This window comes from Phalacrocorax carbo, chromosome 5 (genome assembly GCF_963921805.1).
Source record: "Phalacrocorax carbo chromosome 5, bPhaCar2.1, whole genome shotgun sequence".
In the NCBI taxonomy this organism is placed as follows: Eukaryota; Metazoa; Chordata; class Aves; order Suliformes; family Phalacrocoracidae; genus Phalacrocorax; species Phalacrocorax carbo.
Genome location: NC_087517.1, coordinates 15,577,948 through 15,595,229, shown reverse-complemented (window position 1 = coordinate 15,595,229; position 17,282 = coordinate 15,577,948).

Below are 17,282 nucleotides of genomic sequence, written 5' to 3'. Positions count from 1 at the left end.
GGATTTGAGTTTTCACCTGTCTGTATACCAGGACATCACTGATAAAAAGTGTGAATTTTTATCCCAGAATAACAATATTTTCCACCCACTTAAAATTTTTGAGAATCTTAAGCATTTTTATGTATCATATTCAGGGCCAGCATTTAACATGTCAAAAAAAAAAAGTAAAATAATAATAATTATAGCTGAGACAAATTAAATATTACTGTTATATGATTTTGCAATGCTTATTATTTTTATGTTTCTGAGTTGCATTTTAGCTGATATTTTAAAATAATAAGTTGCTTCATCTGGAAATGGTTTCACAATGAAATGCTTTAGTTTGAAAATCTTGATTTTTTTCTTTTAAAACAAACTGCACGAAGAGGTCCACTGAAGCAGAAACCCATGAAACATACTGCTTCCTACAACTGGCATTTTTAAAATGAAAAACATCTTATTGGAAGATTCGTGACAAGTTCTATCCCTTGTTATAGGCTGTGGCTTTTAGAATAAATGCATTATGGAGGACCAGGAGTCACTTGTCTTAAAAAAATGGTCTACTTACCCATAGGTTATCTAAGGATGGATGGAGAGATGTGCTTTAAAATTAGTTCCTCTTGACAATACCAAGATACATAAAATGTTAAGGCTCCCTTCAGCTCTTGTGGACATAACCACTCAGCATCCTGAATTTAGAGGATATCTGCATTCTGCTACTGTTATCTTGGTTCCTTTGCCAGGACCATATGCTTTGACAGAGATAAGAAAGAGAGGATTTGCTAGTTGTGAATACTCGTTACAACTCTAATGAATGAGTTAACACTGATTAACAATGAAATTAAGAGTTCTGTTCTTTGGAGAACAAGGTACCCCACTCCATCAATCCATTTAAGTACTCAACATTAAACAGGTGAGTCATTTTATTGATCCCTATTTCTTATAGTTTAAACATCTGTTTTAGTGTTTTATTAACACATGGACCACGCAACAATTCAATTTTTCCTCAAAAAACTTCTTTTAAAAATAAAGCTAATCAGAAACAGGAAAAATCTGTTTTGACAGATTGAACACAATCTGTCCATACCTTGATGTGTCTAAACAGTTGCATAAAATGTTTTATATATGTCCACAGTCTCTGTATATTTGTGCATTGCCTTCTTTTTCAGTATAATGCTCTCCTTTGAAACATTTTTTACATTATGGTGTTTAGTACAAACTTCTTAATTTCCTATTTCAATTACTGTTTCAAGATATTTTAAGTCAGGAATCGCTGTCTTTTCACAGAGAAGAAAGAATGCAGACATAGCATCTCTGAGCTACAGATACCTGGATAAGAGAATAGTCGTATTTTTCACCTCTAAGGAGGTTTCAGGCCTCATGAACATTTGAGGGAGAAGCCCAAACATGGGTCACAACAATAACTTCATATTGGAATAACCAAAAAATCACACAAAAATATGGAAAATAAAGTATTGCTCAAAAAAAGAGTACCATTCTCTTGCTAATCCAAAGCTTTGGGATTCAACTAGTCCCCTGCGTAAACACCCAGATGCTTACACAAACATACTCCCCGCCATACACTTATGCCTCCCGCTTCTTTTCTGTAGTGAGTCCTACAGAGGTGGAAACAGTCGTCTTGCATCTGATTTGCATAATAACCAATCTCATCGGGACTGCTGTACTGATTGTAACACAAAAACTTTGGAATTTGTCTTTCGGCCTCGCTCTTGAAAGTGGGCCCAGCAACGCATCTGTTTGTCTGTCTCCTGATATTTCTAGCAAACTATCACTGAGGACAGTTTTCCCACGTGTGCAAAGGCAAATTACAGTGACAGGAAGTCTGTGTGTTGAGAAGGGAGACCACAGAGTGGAAATAACAGCAGTCCTTAGGAGAGAGGTTGCTTAATACGCTCTGCAAAGGTGTTCCTTTAGTAGCAACAAATATGTTGCCCGTGACCTGACATTTCAAAGTCTTTTCTTCATCATCACAACTTCCAAGGTGGGGGGACAGAACCAAAAAAGACAAAAACTACAAAAAAAAAAAGACATCTCTAGAAATGGCTTTAACCAAGAAAAGCTTTCCAGAGTGGCTGGGACAACCACTTGTCTGATACAGCATTCCTTTTTCATTAAGTTGGTACCTTCCCAGTATCTCTCTCTAACTCTGTTGCTCTCTCAACAGTTGAAAACCATCACAGGTGTTTAATATGAGTGCCAAGTCCCACACTGTTATACATATACAAAGCAGCCATGCAATGCTCAAAAGGCAGCCTCACCTCTTTGCTGCTGCTGCTTGCCAGTTACGGCACAATAGATCTTATTTACACCTTAAGTTGTACAATCTTTAAGTTCCTTTCTCATATTAGCACTTTTAGGAGAAGTTAACTGCACTGGGTAAGCTGTGATCCAAAATGCAATGTCAGGGAGCTGTTCCACCAAAACTACGAGACCAACCTCATTTTAGTACACATTACCCTTATGCGCTCCCTCCGGGAACCGGGCAGGCTTCAGCTGAGAGTCGCATTCAGGAGTTCTGCTGATGTGGTCCTTTGCCAGCTAGATAATCACCTCTTAAAACAAGGCAGGCAGGCAGGCATCTTTGTCAAACGAGCACATTTCATGATCGTAAAGTGCCATCTTCAGAGTACTTCCAGACCCCACACTGTGATTGCAGGCTGCCTGTCCCCCCCCTTCCCTTTAATTAAGAAGTCCTCTCGTGCTCATGCTGGGACTGTTGTACACAATGAACCTTGGCATTTCCAGATCCATTTCTCTTCTTTAAAGCCCTATCGCTTCTACACAATCTGCAGGGACTGTTCCGTTTCAAACTGATCTTTAATGCGTTCATTTGTACATAACTGCCCCAGAAAAAGTCACAACAGGAATACCAAGCTGCTGTCAGCTTGATGCACACATGAGTATCAGACTTAGTCTGACTCTGAGTAAGTTTTCATCACCTTCAGAAAGATTCAACAAAGAGATGGCAAAAAAGAGAAAACTGTCAGCATATTTATTGTACCCACTTCCCATCTGCGATGTTCACTGAAGGTCCATCAGGCCAGGTATGGGGGAGGCTGTGGCACATTGTACTTAGTGGTACAAATCTTCTACAATATTGCAGTCATTGAACTAAGCATGAGGATGAGACACATATAAAATGAGATGGAAGAGGAGAAATAGAGACAATCTCAACAGCAAGCTTAACCCTGTAAGACTCATGTCCCCCTGCTTTCCCCCTCCTATGGCAGGAAGGTGATCCCAACTCCTCTCTTGGAGTGGTTAAATTCAATTCTACTGATCACAGAACTGAGTGTTTGGAAGATTTTGAATCCAAAGAGAATCAAAGTCAATCTCAAATAATCTTAATGTAAATTTTCTATTCTTGTGGTAAGATTACCTCATTATTCAGGGATTTCAAGACATGTCTGCAGGTCTTGCAAACTGGAATAGCTTGACTTGTCCCAGGTGAACCTGCTCAGCTGCCTTAGAAAATGAGACACAAATCACAATTTTTATAAAGATCAAAATAAGCTATGAACGTACAAATCTGTGGTCAGATTTTGTCACAGCAGGCATTTCTTTTCTTTTTGTCATTCTCCAGCAGTTGAATATGTAACAGACAATGATTTATATATATATATATATTTTTTTTTTTTACCTCCTGATGCCATTTGCTGCAGGGCTAAAGCTAAGCTAAAAAAGGTTTGGTTGGGTTTTTTTATTTTTTTTTATTTTTTTAATAAACAAACATCAGCTGTAGTGGCTCTTACAAAACAAGATACAACCTTAATAATTTATGCAGCCTTTGAGAAAAGAAGGGATTAGGGTAGCGTATCCTCAACCTAGAAATTACTATTGTTCAGAAAGAATAATAATAATGAAAAAAAGATTAAGCCTCCATATCCAGGCTAGAATTGTTATTGTAAATGAGGCTGTAGACTGTGGAATTGACCCCTTTAGACAGAACAGCTGAATCTTTCTGTGAATTATGGGACACCCCTACAAGTTAACATCTATCTATAGCCTTCAAAGCTTCATGTTAGCTAGAGAAATGAGATACTGTGACATGGACCTGTGATACGTAATCTAAAGTGTGAAATGAACAGTGCTCTTATAAGTAGCTGAAATGTCCCTTGCAAACAGTAGTCCCAAGGGAATAATTGTGAAATCCTAGGAATCTGAATCTACACTTTCATTTATCTTAGGGAATCGGAAAGGAAGCCCCACTGCCACATTCAGCCTATCACCCTTTCATGGTGGGATGTTTTCTGCTTTGCTTTGGCTTTTAATGATGGAATAATCATTGTTTCCAGATTTGCTTTAGGAAGTCTGAGTTGTTGGGAAATCAGGGAAATCAGTATGATGCCTGCCTCCAGGAAGCTTTTTTTTTTATAATCCCAGGCTAATTCTGCTAGAGTCAATACCTGTAATTCTGGCACAGAAACACATATGCATGGAAGTTACATTTCTGTAGAAATATTGTAAGGCAGAGTCCTTGCTTGCTTTGGACAAGCCTGCGAAGTAGGAGTGAGGAAACACTTGCTTTTCTATCTGTTACGCAACAGCATTCAGTGAAGTGTTCCCTGGTGGCAGGGTGATGTCTTGGGACATGGAAGATTCAGGTTCAGCTCCCTGGTTCACTGCCAAGGCAACAGGAAGAAATAATATTTGCCCACATTTCATCTGCTGTAGTTTGCAGCCACGTATGAGCACAAAGGCACCTTCCTTGCTTAGCCCAGCAGACAAAAGTGGTTAGTTTTAACATGGATCAGTTACCACATCATTGCTTATAGCCTGGCTTGCAAAGCTAGGTGCCCCTTCAGAGGCTTGTGAGTGTCATGTCCTAAACTGAAAAGCAAAGAATGAGCAAAATATATTCCCACTGAGCTTGCTTAGATGGTGATGTCTGCATTATTAAGCACTGCATAAGTCTCTTCTCCCTTTGATTTCTTATTGTGTCTTCAGACCTGTCTGTAAAGCACTGAACACAATTTTAACACTAGATAAATCATGGGAAAGAATAATAGTTTCTGATCGTTTACCCTATATGATTTTTTTTCTAACCTGCCCTTTCTGACAGCTCTCCGTAGATTCCAGCCGTGGGCTTGCATGCTGTGTTCAAATTTATGTACTTTTGACTGCAGCCTAGCTGTCTCCCACACAGCTAAACAATTATTCGAATATTGGTTCTTTGATGTTAATACCCACCTTTTATTGCTTCATCAATACTGAGCACAGGGTGAAATAGAGCCAGCTGCAACTTTTTAAGGCTTAGAGATCATGGTCATGAAGATGACAGAATCAAATTCACCCTGTTTATAGTTCATAGGTTTTGTGCTATTCCTCACACCAGTGACATTTTTCTGGCCACAAAAGTGAAATACTAAATTCACTAAATGCACCTAAGGAGAGATGCGGCACATGCTCCTGATGACTAAGCATCAAGTGGCCTCAAAGGAGTTAAAAGAAGATGAAATCAGATGTGCCGATTTTCTATTTTGTGAAAGAAAAAAAAAATTAAGCCTTTTCAGCCACACATTCAGTTTAATTTTTCTCCTTAGCAGATGAACTCTATTTGTATATCAGATTTTGTGATATTTTTGGCCAGATTCTCAGCTGGGAAATTTTCAGCCCCAAGTAAATGAGATGTTGTGATGTTACAAGAAAAACAATTTGGTCCAGTATTAGTAACTGGGCATGTGTTTCCTTATCTGGAGATTTAGTTGTCATCTTTTAAAAACAAATAAGCTTAAGGATAACTTTGTTCCTTTAGGACTATATGGGGTTGTAGGTAACTAAAACATGTTTGTGTGCTTATGTCCTCTATGTTGCTTAAATGAGATATTAGTTATGAGAGCATAAGAGATCATCGTTACATGGTTGTGCATGAAGCCAAAGATCAAGCACAGCAAAGTTCTCTGGTACAAATAATGGCCTAACCTGTTTTAAATTAATATAGTTACCTGGCAGCTCTTGGGGTATAGCTGTGTCAAATCAGCTGAGAACCCAGAAAAAGGAGGCCTAACAGTGGTGAATAAAAGAAAAAAAAATTTTCAAATTTGCCTAGAACAAGCACAGTTCATCTGTCAAGTACTGCTCATTTGTCATCCTGTTACTGCAAAATCATTTACACAGAATAGTTGGGGAAATTGTCAGAACAGAGTGAGGCTTTCCCTTCAAAAGAGGTAGCAAAATCACAGAATTGTTTAGGTTGGAAAGGACCTTTTGAAATCCTCAGGTTTGACTGTCTTGGCTGGTTAGACAGTGAGTAGTCACACTCCCACAGTATTTGATGAAGTCTGTCATTCAAATGAGAGAATATGGTACAGAGAGCATAAAACAAACAGGGTAGGGTAGATGAGAAAACACTGAAAACTAATTATGACTCCTGGTAAAGGTTTTCTGTTGAAAATTTTTGATGGATAAGAGGTTTTGATTAAACCTAATATTTTTGCAGGTAGTATTTGCTTTCTGCATTTCTTAGCTTTTTTAAGAGAGCTGACCACTCTGAAAGGCTTTCTTTTTATTCTGAGGAATTATATTTCTAGAAGAAATATATAGCTAAAAATTTATGAAATAGATACACATATATTTATATATCTATTTTATATAAATATCAATATATATTAAAAATAGCAAATATTTTCCATGTAACTCTGTAATTAAGGGTTGACCTAGACCTTCTTACAGGTTTTTTTCACACAAATTCCTGTTGCTTATGTGTCCTAAATACAGTCACCCTCTGGAAATACAGAAGTCCTCATTCAAAATAAGTTTCAGCAAAATGCCAGGGTGTGTGTAACCCAGCAGCATTACAACTCCCTTTTTTGGGGCACTGTGTCAACAGCACAGCTTCCCATATTGAGGACATATGGCAAGGGCAAAGGCAGCCAAATAACACATCCCAATCACTTAGCAATATTGCTAAATATGAGAAAACAGGAACTCCTGAAAATATCAATTTATAATGCTGTCATAGCTTAGGAAAGCCTGAAGATGATTAAATGGTTTTTCCCACAGGAAACAGAGAGTCAGTTCAAACGTACCATTAAAGGCATTCATGAATGCCATGTCCCCATCCTGATCTATAAAAGAATTCCTCTCAACAGGTTTTGATGAGCAAAAATGAAGGAGTAGTTTACTTTCTCTCAGCCATTTCTCAGTAATGTGAGAGATTTCAGTGGCCTGTCTCCTAATGAGTGGCTCCAGACACACACACAACGCAGACCTGTCTCGGCTGGCCATATTTCCCACCCACACCCAGTATCTATCTGCCTTGAAGGATAGCACTGCAGCAGGAGACAGACGCACTACATGGTTAGGGAAGTAACAGCTGAACCATGGAGAATTAGTTTCAAGGTAGAAGAAACTTAGCAACATAATCATCTGTCTTTTTACAATGTTTACAATGCCAGGGGTTTGTTGATTTGTTCCTGTGCTTTTTTTTGTGATACTAAATTTGATTAGAATGAACCTTCCCTCTGGGTGCATTGGCAAACCATAAAGTAGAGATACACTGAAGCCTATTATAAAGTCAAAATCTATAAATAAATTTAGAGTTACACAAAACAATGCAAGGCATACTGAGCATTTTATTATTCAATATGTCTTTTTGCTAGTGGCATATCTACTTAATTCTGAGAGATCTGTGTTTTACTAAGCCCAGCAAGCATTTAATAACTAACACTTTAGAGGAACTTTTGTATAAACAAATATTCATAGGTGCTTTTCAAAGACCTGAGCTCTTTCTTCAGTAAACAAATGGAAATGTAAAGCTCTTTAGAAGGTTATGGACATTTTCTAGCTCATGAGCAAAAAAGAACCTTGGACTGAAACAGCTCAGACTGAAACCTATCAGTGTTTCTGGTAGAGCAGAGTGTTTTTATATGGACAGATCTATAAACCTACGTGCAGTTTTGATACCTGGATTAGATGTTTGCGCTTCCTACCTCATCAACAGAGCTTTCAGTTTACTAAAACTAGGGGTTTTTGCTATTTCTGGTATATATTTGCTCAATTCTAATTGAAGCCCTTAATTTAGATGCCTAAGCATGGGGGATGTGACTATCGTACATGGATGAACTGAATTTGTGTCATGCCCACATGGCATGTGGGTCCCAGGATTCCCAAAATCAGTGGCATTCAGATATTGCCATAAAAACTTTGTGTGAAGAGAAGCTGTCCACTGAGACCTGTTTTCTACCTAAATCTACAGATTTGAAGGAGTGTCTTCCTGTGTTTCAAACCCATAGCTATCTGAATGCCAGCAATTCAAATTCACAACCATTCCCCAATTTAAACAATATCTTCTTGAGTCACATCAAAACCAAACTACCATCATGAAATGCATCCATTTATACTTTCTGCATAGTAAAAGTTAAATAACTTATATTGAAAGGGGTCCAATGTAATAGAAGACTTCCTCTATCACCATAATTTTTGAGCTATTCTGTACAAAATTGAAAAGAAGTTTCTTAATCTAATCTCAGAGTTCAAAGATGTTAAAATCAGATGCAGCAATAAAATGAGACATCAAAGGTTTAATTTCAAAGATCATTATTTTCACAATTGGGCATCCTTAGTTAAGCCCTATTTTTCAACTGGACTGGCAACAAATAAATAAATGCTCAGTACTTTTGAGAATCTTGGCATTTTCTTTAGATCAGATACAGAGTCCCAAGTGAAGCAACCAATGAATTCTCTCCTCATTGCTGTATGGGGATGACACTGCCATTTGACTTCAGCTCACCAGGAATCAAATATAATCCTTCATGTGTCTCTGAAACACAATGGATCTGAGCAGGAAATCTCTGCCCATTTTGTGGGTTCATGACCCAGTTCTTGGTAATTCCATGAGAAAAGCAGACACTTCTGTCTGCAGCTGTGGGAAACTCAAGGACTAGTGTAATGCTGTGTCAGCTGAGCTTCTACCCTGCGGATTTCCCCAAAAATTTTTGTAAGTGCTGAGTAAGGGTAGAAATTATCTCAGTCCTTAAGCAAAATTTCATTTGAAGTCAAATAAAGTGTAATCCCTATCAGTTTTGTAGGAAATTTTTTGACCATTGAGGGTATGATTAACAGAAGTTATAACAGACATACTGATCTCAAAGCCCCAGTAAATGCCAGTGGAAAATCAAATAGAAGTCTCTGGTAGGTCCAAAGCAAGATAAACAAATTATTTTCCAGGTAGAAGAGTGGTTGAATGTCTGAATGATGTTTGTGTTAATAGAACTTCCAGTCGACACTGTCTTGAGCTCTGTAAGTTTCACTTTGTGAGCACCTCTAGCCCCAAATGTCTGAGACCTAAAACTAGATATATAGTTGGTCCATAAGTCATGCTAAACACTAGACTTGCAACTCTTAATTAAACAATTTTGATAATACAGATCAAGTAGCATTATCAGCAGACCATCAGCCTCCACAGAGAGTTGTAAATGTCACTGTTCTGCATATTTAAGATTTAATAAATTAAAACTTATTTAAATTTCAAATAATGTACATTATTTTTAATAATTCTGTTGATTTTTATTTCTCTTTATACTTATTAAATCCCTCTCTCACAGAATCACACAGAATCACAAAATCACAGGTTGGAAGGGACCTCAGGGATCATCTAGTCCAACCTTTCTAGGAAGAGCACAGTCTAGACAAGATGGCCCAGCACCCTGTCCAGACAACTCTTAAAGGTGTCCAATGTGGCCGAGTCAACCACTTCCCTGGGGAGATTATTCCAATGGTTGACTGTCCTCAATGTGAAAAATTTTCCTCTCGTGTCCAATTGGAATCTCCCCAAGAGCAACTTGTGTCCATTCCCCCTTGTCCTCTCCATGTGACCCCTTGGAAAAAGGGAGTCTCTGTCATCTTTGTAGCTACTCAGGTACTGGGACATGGTGATGAGATCCCCTCTAAGCCTCGTTTTCTCAAGGCTAAACAAACCCAGTTCTCCAAACCTATCCTCGCATGGCAGCTTCCCAGTCCTTTGATCATCCTGGTGGCCCTTCTCTGGACCCCCTCCAGCCTGTCCACATCCTTTTTGTATAGCGGGGACCAGAACTGTACACAGGACTCCAGGTGTGGCCTGACAAGCGCTGAGTAGGGCGGGATAATGACTTCTTTCTCTCTGCTGGTGATGCCCTTTTTGATGCAACCCAGCATCCTGTTGGCCTTCTTGGCCGCAGCAGCACACTGTGTGCTCATGTTGAGCTTCCTGTCCACCACAGCCCCCAGGTCCCTTTCCACAGAGCTGCTCTCCAGCCAGGTGGATCCCAGTCTGTGCTGCACTCGTGGATTATGTTTTCCCAGGTGCATGACCTTACACTTGTCCTTGTTGAACTTCATAAGGTTCTTGCTGGCCCACTCTTCCAGCCTATCCAGATCTCCCTGCAGAGCAGCTCTCCCTTCTGGAGTGTCTACTTCCCCACTTAATTTGGTGTCGTCCGCAAACTTCATCAGGCTACACTTGATGCCGTTATCCAGATCACTTATGAAGACGTTGAAAAACAATGGGCTCAATATCACATCTCATTTTGTTGTATCCTGGGTTTACAAAATTTCCACTTGAAAATAAATCACTGCACTCCTTTTTCCTCCTTACACTAACTTTCTTAATAGAGATAAACACTACCCTCTTCAGAATGCTACCACATGTCATGTGGAAATGGTGCATTCATTGTGTTTACTGTTCTGTATTTAGTGATGCATATTAATTTCTAAATCAAATACTTCAAGCCAAATTCCATTAACGTACATTCTAGACACCTCACATACCCCATGGTTTTGAAAGCATCAGCCCGGAGGTTAGGCATGGTCTACTGCATGAAGACTGGAAGAGGCTATTAAAAGAAACACTGATAACTGCATCTTGATATCTTCTTTTGTCCTGGACTGTTTTAAATCAAAATCCCTTGTGAAAGAAGATGGGAAGGAAAGAGAATTCCCTTATAACAAAGATGCAATCCATAAAATAAGATAATCTCTACCATCCATTGTATTTTTTGCTACTCTTTGGCTTTCTGGCATGCCAAATGTCAAAATTGCAACAGCTTTGGTTGCTGCAGTAATTTGTATTGATTTACCAAGCTGCAGTTTTCATTGTCATTGACATTACTGTGTCTGGATTTGCTGAATGAAATTAAAAAGTCTCAAGAGACAATTAGATTGTACCAGAGAGGTAAGATGTCACAGTAGAGATTTGAGTTTTCTGCTTTAGTAAGGGTCATTTCATTTTTATGTGTTTAAGAATATCTAAAGGCTAGTTTTGCAACACAAACCAGGTAGAAGTAACTATGGTCCTTGCTCCCTACCAAAGTAATTTGAGAAGAGTTTTCCAATCTACAGAAATCACTGCTGAATGAAGAATCTGTCCTTTCCCTGAGAAAAGAGCAAAACTTAAATGGGCAGTTTCCAGTCTGAGTGTTCTTGTGATAATACTTGAAATCAAATGTACTTGGCTGTGCTTGTGCCAGGGCTGAAGATGCCTTGATATTTTTTTTCCTGAGCCTTGTGATCATTAGACTGGATTAACAAAAGGAACTGTCCAGCTATGCTGACAAGTAAGGATAGCTACAAGTTCATGAGGGAAAGAAAAAGAAACTTATATGATGATCCTAAGAGGATTACCTCCTTGGTTTGCTGTGGGATGAAAGCTGAGAAAAGTTTGTACTTTATCTTGAATACTTATGTTTGCTGTAATTTATTTTTTTAAAAAAAATATAGGCAGAAACTAAGTATTTGTGCCAATTCTGTCATCAGTGAGACAAACTTTGCAGCCACATAAACAGGTTGAGCAGCTTATGCAGCCTGTCCCTTCTTCAGAGTGATGTGCTGTTGATAATTGACATTCACATTTATTTAAAGACATTGGAATTTTGTTTTATATTGCTGAAGCATCAGTGAATTGGCAAATTTGCTCTGTTGAAAATCTAGAGCAAAAATCCTCACACACATTGTGCCTGAAGCCAAAAAGTGTGCACCATTATCCAGTGATTCTCTACCTCCACCAAAGTCCTAGACATCTTGTTTTTCTTGACAAGTTATGGAGGACTGGAGCTTCCCCTGACATGTGACAGGCTCCATTGCAAAGGTTCACATGTGCCCATTATTCCCAGAAAGAGAAAACCATCCCCAGCCTGTTCACAATCCCACTGACCATTACCTGCATTGCTGCATCTTTAGGCCAGACAACTCTCTCCACCATCTAATGATTTTGCAGTCAGTAGTGACAACATATTTGCTCAGTATTCAGTGGGAATCTTGCCATGGACATGCAACGAAGCCAAGATTTTAAATGAAGTTGTCAGATGGTGAGGAAAGGAGGTGTCATTTTGGCTTTCTGTGAGAATGAGGCAGAGCGAATGTGATCCTGCCTCGCGCTGTAACCCCGATATGGTCCCACATGGCATGAAGCAGCTTAAGAGGACTGTCTGAGCTGTATGCCAAGCCTCCCCCACCCAGAGAGCCTGGGCTATGGTCCAGCCTTCCCTCTCCCTCCTCTAGGAGGTCTGCTCTGTGCCTCTATGGATCCAATGCAAAGCTATACCCAGACAGTAAATGGTTTCTGTAGACCTGATGGCCTATGTGGTTAATACATTTGCTGTCACGGACTCAGTGACATAGAGTGATGGGTCTCAGATGGTGCAGAAGGTCACTGGTATCTGAGTGTTTATGCTGTTTTTCCTCAAGTAGCCAAAATTCATCCTATTACAGCATTTACCTGATCAGAACACAGTGTTCTTTGGCTTATTTAAATGTAAATGACATGATATTTTTATCTCTAGACTTCTGCATTCTTTACATAGATTTCGCTTTTGGGGTAAGGATTTTATTTTGGTTTTAATTTTTTTTTTTTAACTTTTGACTGATGTTTAGCACGTTTGATAGTTCAATTTAATTTAATTTCTAATAGAACGGTGGCTGATAATCTAATGCTTGACAAATAACTCCAAATTGCTATGTATTATTAAAAAAATAAGGATTTAAAGTAGTGCCAACATGAAATACTAATATCAGGAGAAAAATATTCCTATTTCATGCCTTCGAAGAATCAGGCCTTGTCATCTCAGTATCTGTTTTATCATTCTTAAACATTTTTACTTTGTACATCTCATTTTATTATTTTTTAAGCATGTAAAAAATGAGGTCTAAAGGAAGTGCAGAGTGTCCTCTTAAGTCAAATCCTTATATTACATTTTACAGCTCAGGTTTTGTTGTGGAAAAAAACATTTAATGAGTTTTTGTGTAATGTTAGATATTATTCATGCAGGTACAATAGGACAAATGGTTTCTTACATATCTTATAAGGAAAGAAGTTCACTTGTAGGCATGTAATTTCTGAGGAAAACACATTTATTATTCACTTAGTGGAAACCTGAAGGAAAATATAAAGGAAAAAAAGCTAGACTAGAGCTTTTGGGAAATGCTCTCTCATCCTCTTCTCAGAGGAAATTTAAATGAAAGACAACTAGCATATTTTCATACAGCATTTGTGAGCATGCCAGTTTGGGGGGAAAATGATGATCTGTTTTGACTAATTATCAAAAAACACGTTAATTTTTACAAGTATTCACAAAATTCAAGGCACCCCCAGTCAGAAGTACCTCTGGGTAAACATCCCTTCCCCCACCCCGATGACTCCACACCATTGCTCTGCATGTCACTGTTTACTGAGGCAACCAATCACTTTTGTTTGGACCATGTTAATCTTTGAGTAGAGCTGCTTCTGGAAAATACTCCAGGGCTAACAGAAGCAGAAAGGGCAGAAAACAGCAGCTCAGAATTAAATTGGCAAGTTTTCCCATTACCCAGAGCAAAGCAGTAAAGTCTGGTGAGCTGGCCACACACCTTGTGAGGTCTAGAGGAGCTGAGCAGCCCCTGAAGGCAGGGAAGTCAGTCCACTGTTAGTATAAAAACAGGGAAGAGGAGCAGACGAGCACAGTGTGATAGAAGAGCCCAAAATGGAAAATTATATCAATTTACAGACTGTAGTATATGGTGCTTCTATTTTGGAGGAGAGATTTAAAATATCAAATGATGGAGAAATGCTGAAATTGAGGCCCTACCCAAACAGTGACCACAAACGGTGGAAATATGCCCTGATTGCTGCAAGCCTCGGATATAATGGAGCCTTAGCTTCCACCAAAGAATATTAATTTATTTGTTCTCAATAATCTTTTATTCTTTTTTCCTAAGCTTTAAATCCTATGCCTGAGCTGCTTGGAAGTTTTTCCCACCTTGGTATCTCTCAGTCTTGTGAAAGTCACACCTCTCTGAAAAGGCCAATGGCCCCGCACTTCAACAGGAGTATTGAGATAATGAGAATCCCATGCAACAACTGGAAAAGGGAAAGATATATGCACCGTTGCATTGCACTTCTTCTATTACTTTTTTTTCAATATAAAGTTATACAAGCAAGTTACAGCTAGTTCTCGATAACTACAGTCTCCTATTCACAATATATGAAGTTAGCTCATTTCTCAAGAAGAGGAAATCATGAAGTTTCTATGGAAACTTCATAATTAATAGCTCACAGTGTTAAGCGTTTTTCATTTGCAGATTTCTAAGTATTTTCTAGTGGAACTGCAGGCTCCTGTACAACAAATGCAAGCCTACTGGCCACAGTCTGGCCTTTCCTAGCTATAGCCCCCTTGGAAATATTGCATGGAAAAAACACTGACCCACTTCCCTCATGTCCTTGATTCCAACTCATTTAGGCTTTAGTTCAGTAAATGGCTAAGGTCCCTCTGAATAAATATGCTATGTCCCATTAAATAAACATACTCAATGACTTTGGTTTCACAAATAACTCCTTACGTTAAATGTCAGCTCGTACTTATATGTGGTTATGGATTAGGGCCTCAGCTACTAAATCCCCTAAGGCCTAACTGCTGTATTTGTACCACATTCATACCACAGTCTGCTGAAACACAGAAAAAAGACCAAAAATGGTATTGGGCATTCCTAACTTTTCTACTTATAACTGGAGTATACTTGGATGCACGAACATCTCAGATTTCCACTTCAATAAATTAAGGAGAGAATATTTATACCAAACATCACTGGAAAATTAATTACCTTTAGAGGTCCAATTAATGTCTAAATTATTCCTGCTTGTCTGTGATATCAATGATCTTCATTTAGGTAGTAAGTTTAATTTGTAGTATTTAAAACCATTGTGCTGGCATTTTTTAAAATGAGATGGCTAAATGAATAAAAAGTTATAGATGCCCTGAAATATGTCTCATTTATAAAACTGAGCTTATTAACCTTAATTAGATCCATTGCTTACGTGGTACGGCCATTGTCTTGTACTGAGTTCTTACAAGATTTGTGAGGAAGAGTGAGTATGCAGGGGAGAACTTAAGAATAGCTCCTGTGAGAAAGATGCCAACCTGTGAGTCTAAACCACATTGGACCCCAAGGAATCCCCACTTACAGAGGACCATCCTCATGACAGACATTGGCAAGAATGCTCTCTTATTAGCTCCTTATCCTAGAACTACATATTTTTAATTTCAGAAACATGGACATAACTGCATGAATGATTTATTTGTTTTTATTCTTCTTTTCATGAAGCACCTAATGGTAGATATTCAATCTTATTTTGCAGGGTTTAGTGGAAGGTTTTAGGTTTCTTTGTTTTGCCCTGCATCCAATTAAAGAGTAGATGATAAGACACTGAATAATTGAGGAAGAGAGAAGCATTACGATGAAAAAGTGTTGGGCACTTCCATCAGTGGAGTACAGAAAATAGCAGAGTTTTCTGTCCTTAAATTCTTCTTGCCATGGAAGTTTAAGTGGCGACTACAGTTTCTGTTTAAGAAAATAAACTAAAAGTGTTTCAAATTCTTTGAACCATCATTGAAATATCAGATGGCCTGTAATACAAATGTGAAGGCATTTATTCAAGGGGTCCCCAATTCACAGCCAAATCACTTCCACAATGAGCTGTACGTGATTTCTTTTTACCTTAGAAGTTGCTTTTATATATATATTTCAATTATTTTTAACTTTAGTGATTCATTATCGTAAAGGAAGAGCATTTAATCAGAAGAATATTCTCCAAGTCAAACGCAGATAGCAAACACACACTCTCCAAAACTGGAGGATTTTCAAGGACCTCACATTATGTCAGGCTCCCCCACTTAGTTTAATCATGCAAGTAACTAATGGGGTTAGTGTAAGAGGAAAATTCAGGCTGGGTATCCAGAAGGGAAAAACAATAATCTGGACAGTGGAGATGCACTGAGCCATGAAATTAGCTTCCCTGAGGGACGTGGAAGAAACAAGGGAACTCTAAAATACCAGAAAGTTGCTGTGAGGCAGGGAGCTGGATAGAGGGATCTGAGATCTCAGACAAGCACCCTCTGTCTGACTCCTGGAGTGATTTAACACATTATTGCACTTGCTCTCCTGCCAGATAAGATCACCTCCAGAGCAGAATCAGAAGGCAAATGGGAGGTTTATCAACTTCCTTACCCAGCCTTACTTCCTTGGTTGAACAGCTGATAAAATGGCGTTAAGCTCATGGGTCAGGCTGTCAGTCAGTGAATGTGATGTGTAGGTTCCTTTTGGATTATGTCAAGCCTTCTACATAGTGGGGGGGAGGAGAGACAGGGGCAAGCTTAAGAAAAATAACATTTTAAACCGCTCTGGAAAGATTTGTCAGAGAACACCTGTCAGACCCCTGACAGTTTTCAGGTTTTTCTCTCCATTTTTGACTCCCACAATAGTTTAAAACTACAACAAGAATAGCGAGGAAAAAAAAATATAGGCTGAGACACATGTCTCCAGAGATAGAGAAATAAAAATAGATTCAAATAAGCCAGGGTAAATAAAATTGTTAAAGGTAAATTCACACAAATTATCTTCCACCCACTTCTGCGTTGATCCCCCACATTTAAAGGCTTTCCTCCATCCCAAGTGCTCTGGTGATGGCTAGAACAACTATTCTTGTCTCTATTTCCTTCCTTCACACACTTTATTGGGTAAGAAAAGCTGCCAAAAAGTGGGAGTTTTATGAAAGCAATCATAAAATGTTATGGGTAATGCTAAACAAATTATGTGTTACTCTACAAAAACGGCCCTTTCTTTGCGTAAAAAACAACGGCTGCCTGAGAGAGATCAGGTTACCTCTCTCAAAGCAATGATAAAGCAACTATCTAGGGCTATAGCTGGCAACAGGGGAGGCTGTGGAAAGTCAACACTATAGAAGCTGGTTTCCTGACAGTCATTTCTGAGAAGCTAATAGTGATTTGGTATCTTGATGTCCCAGTCTGCAACATGTATTTCCACACATTAATGAA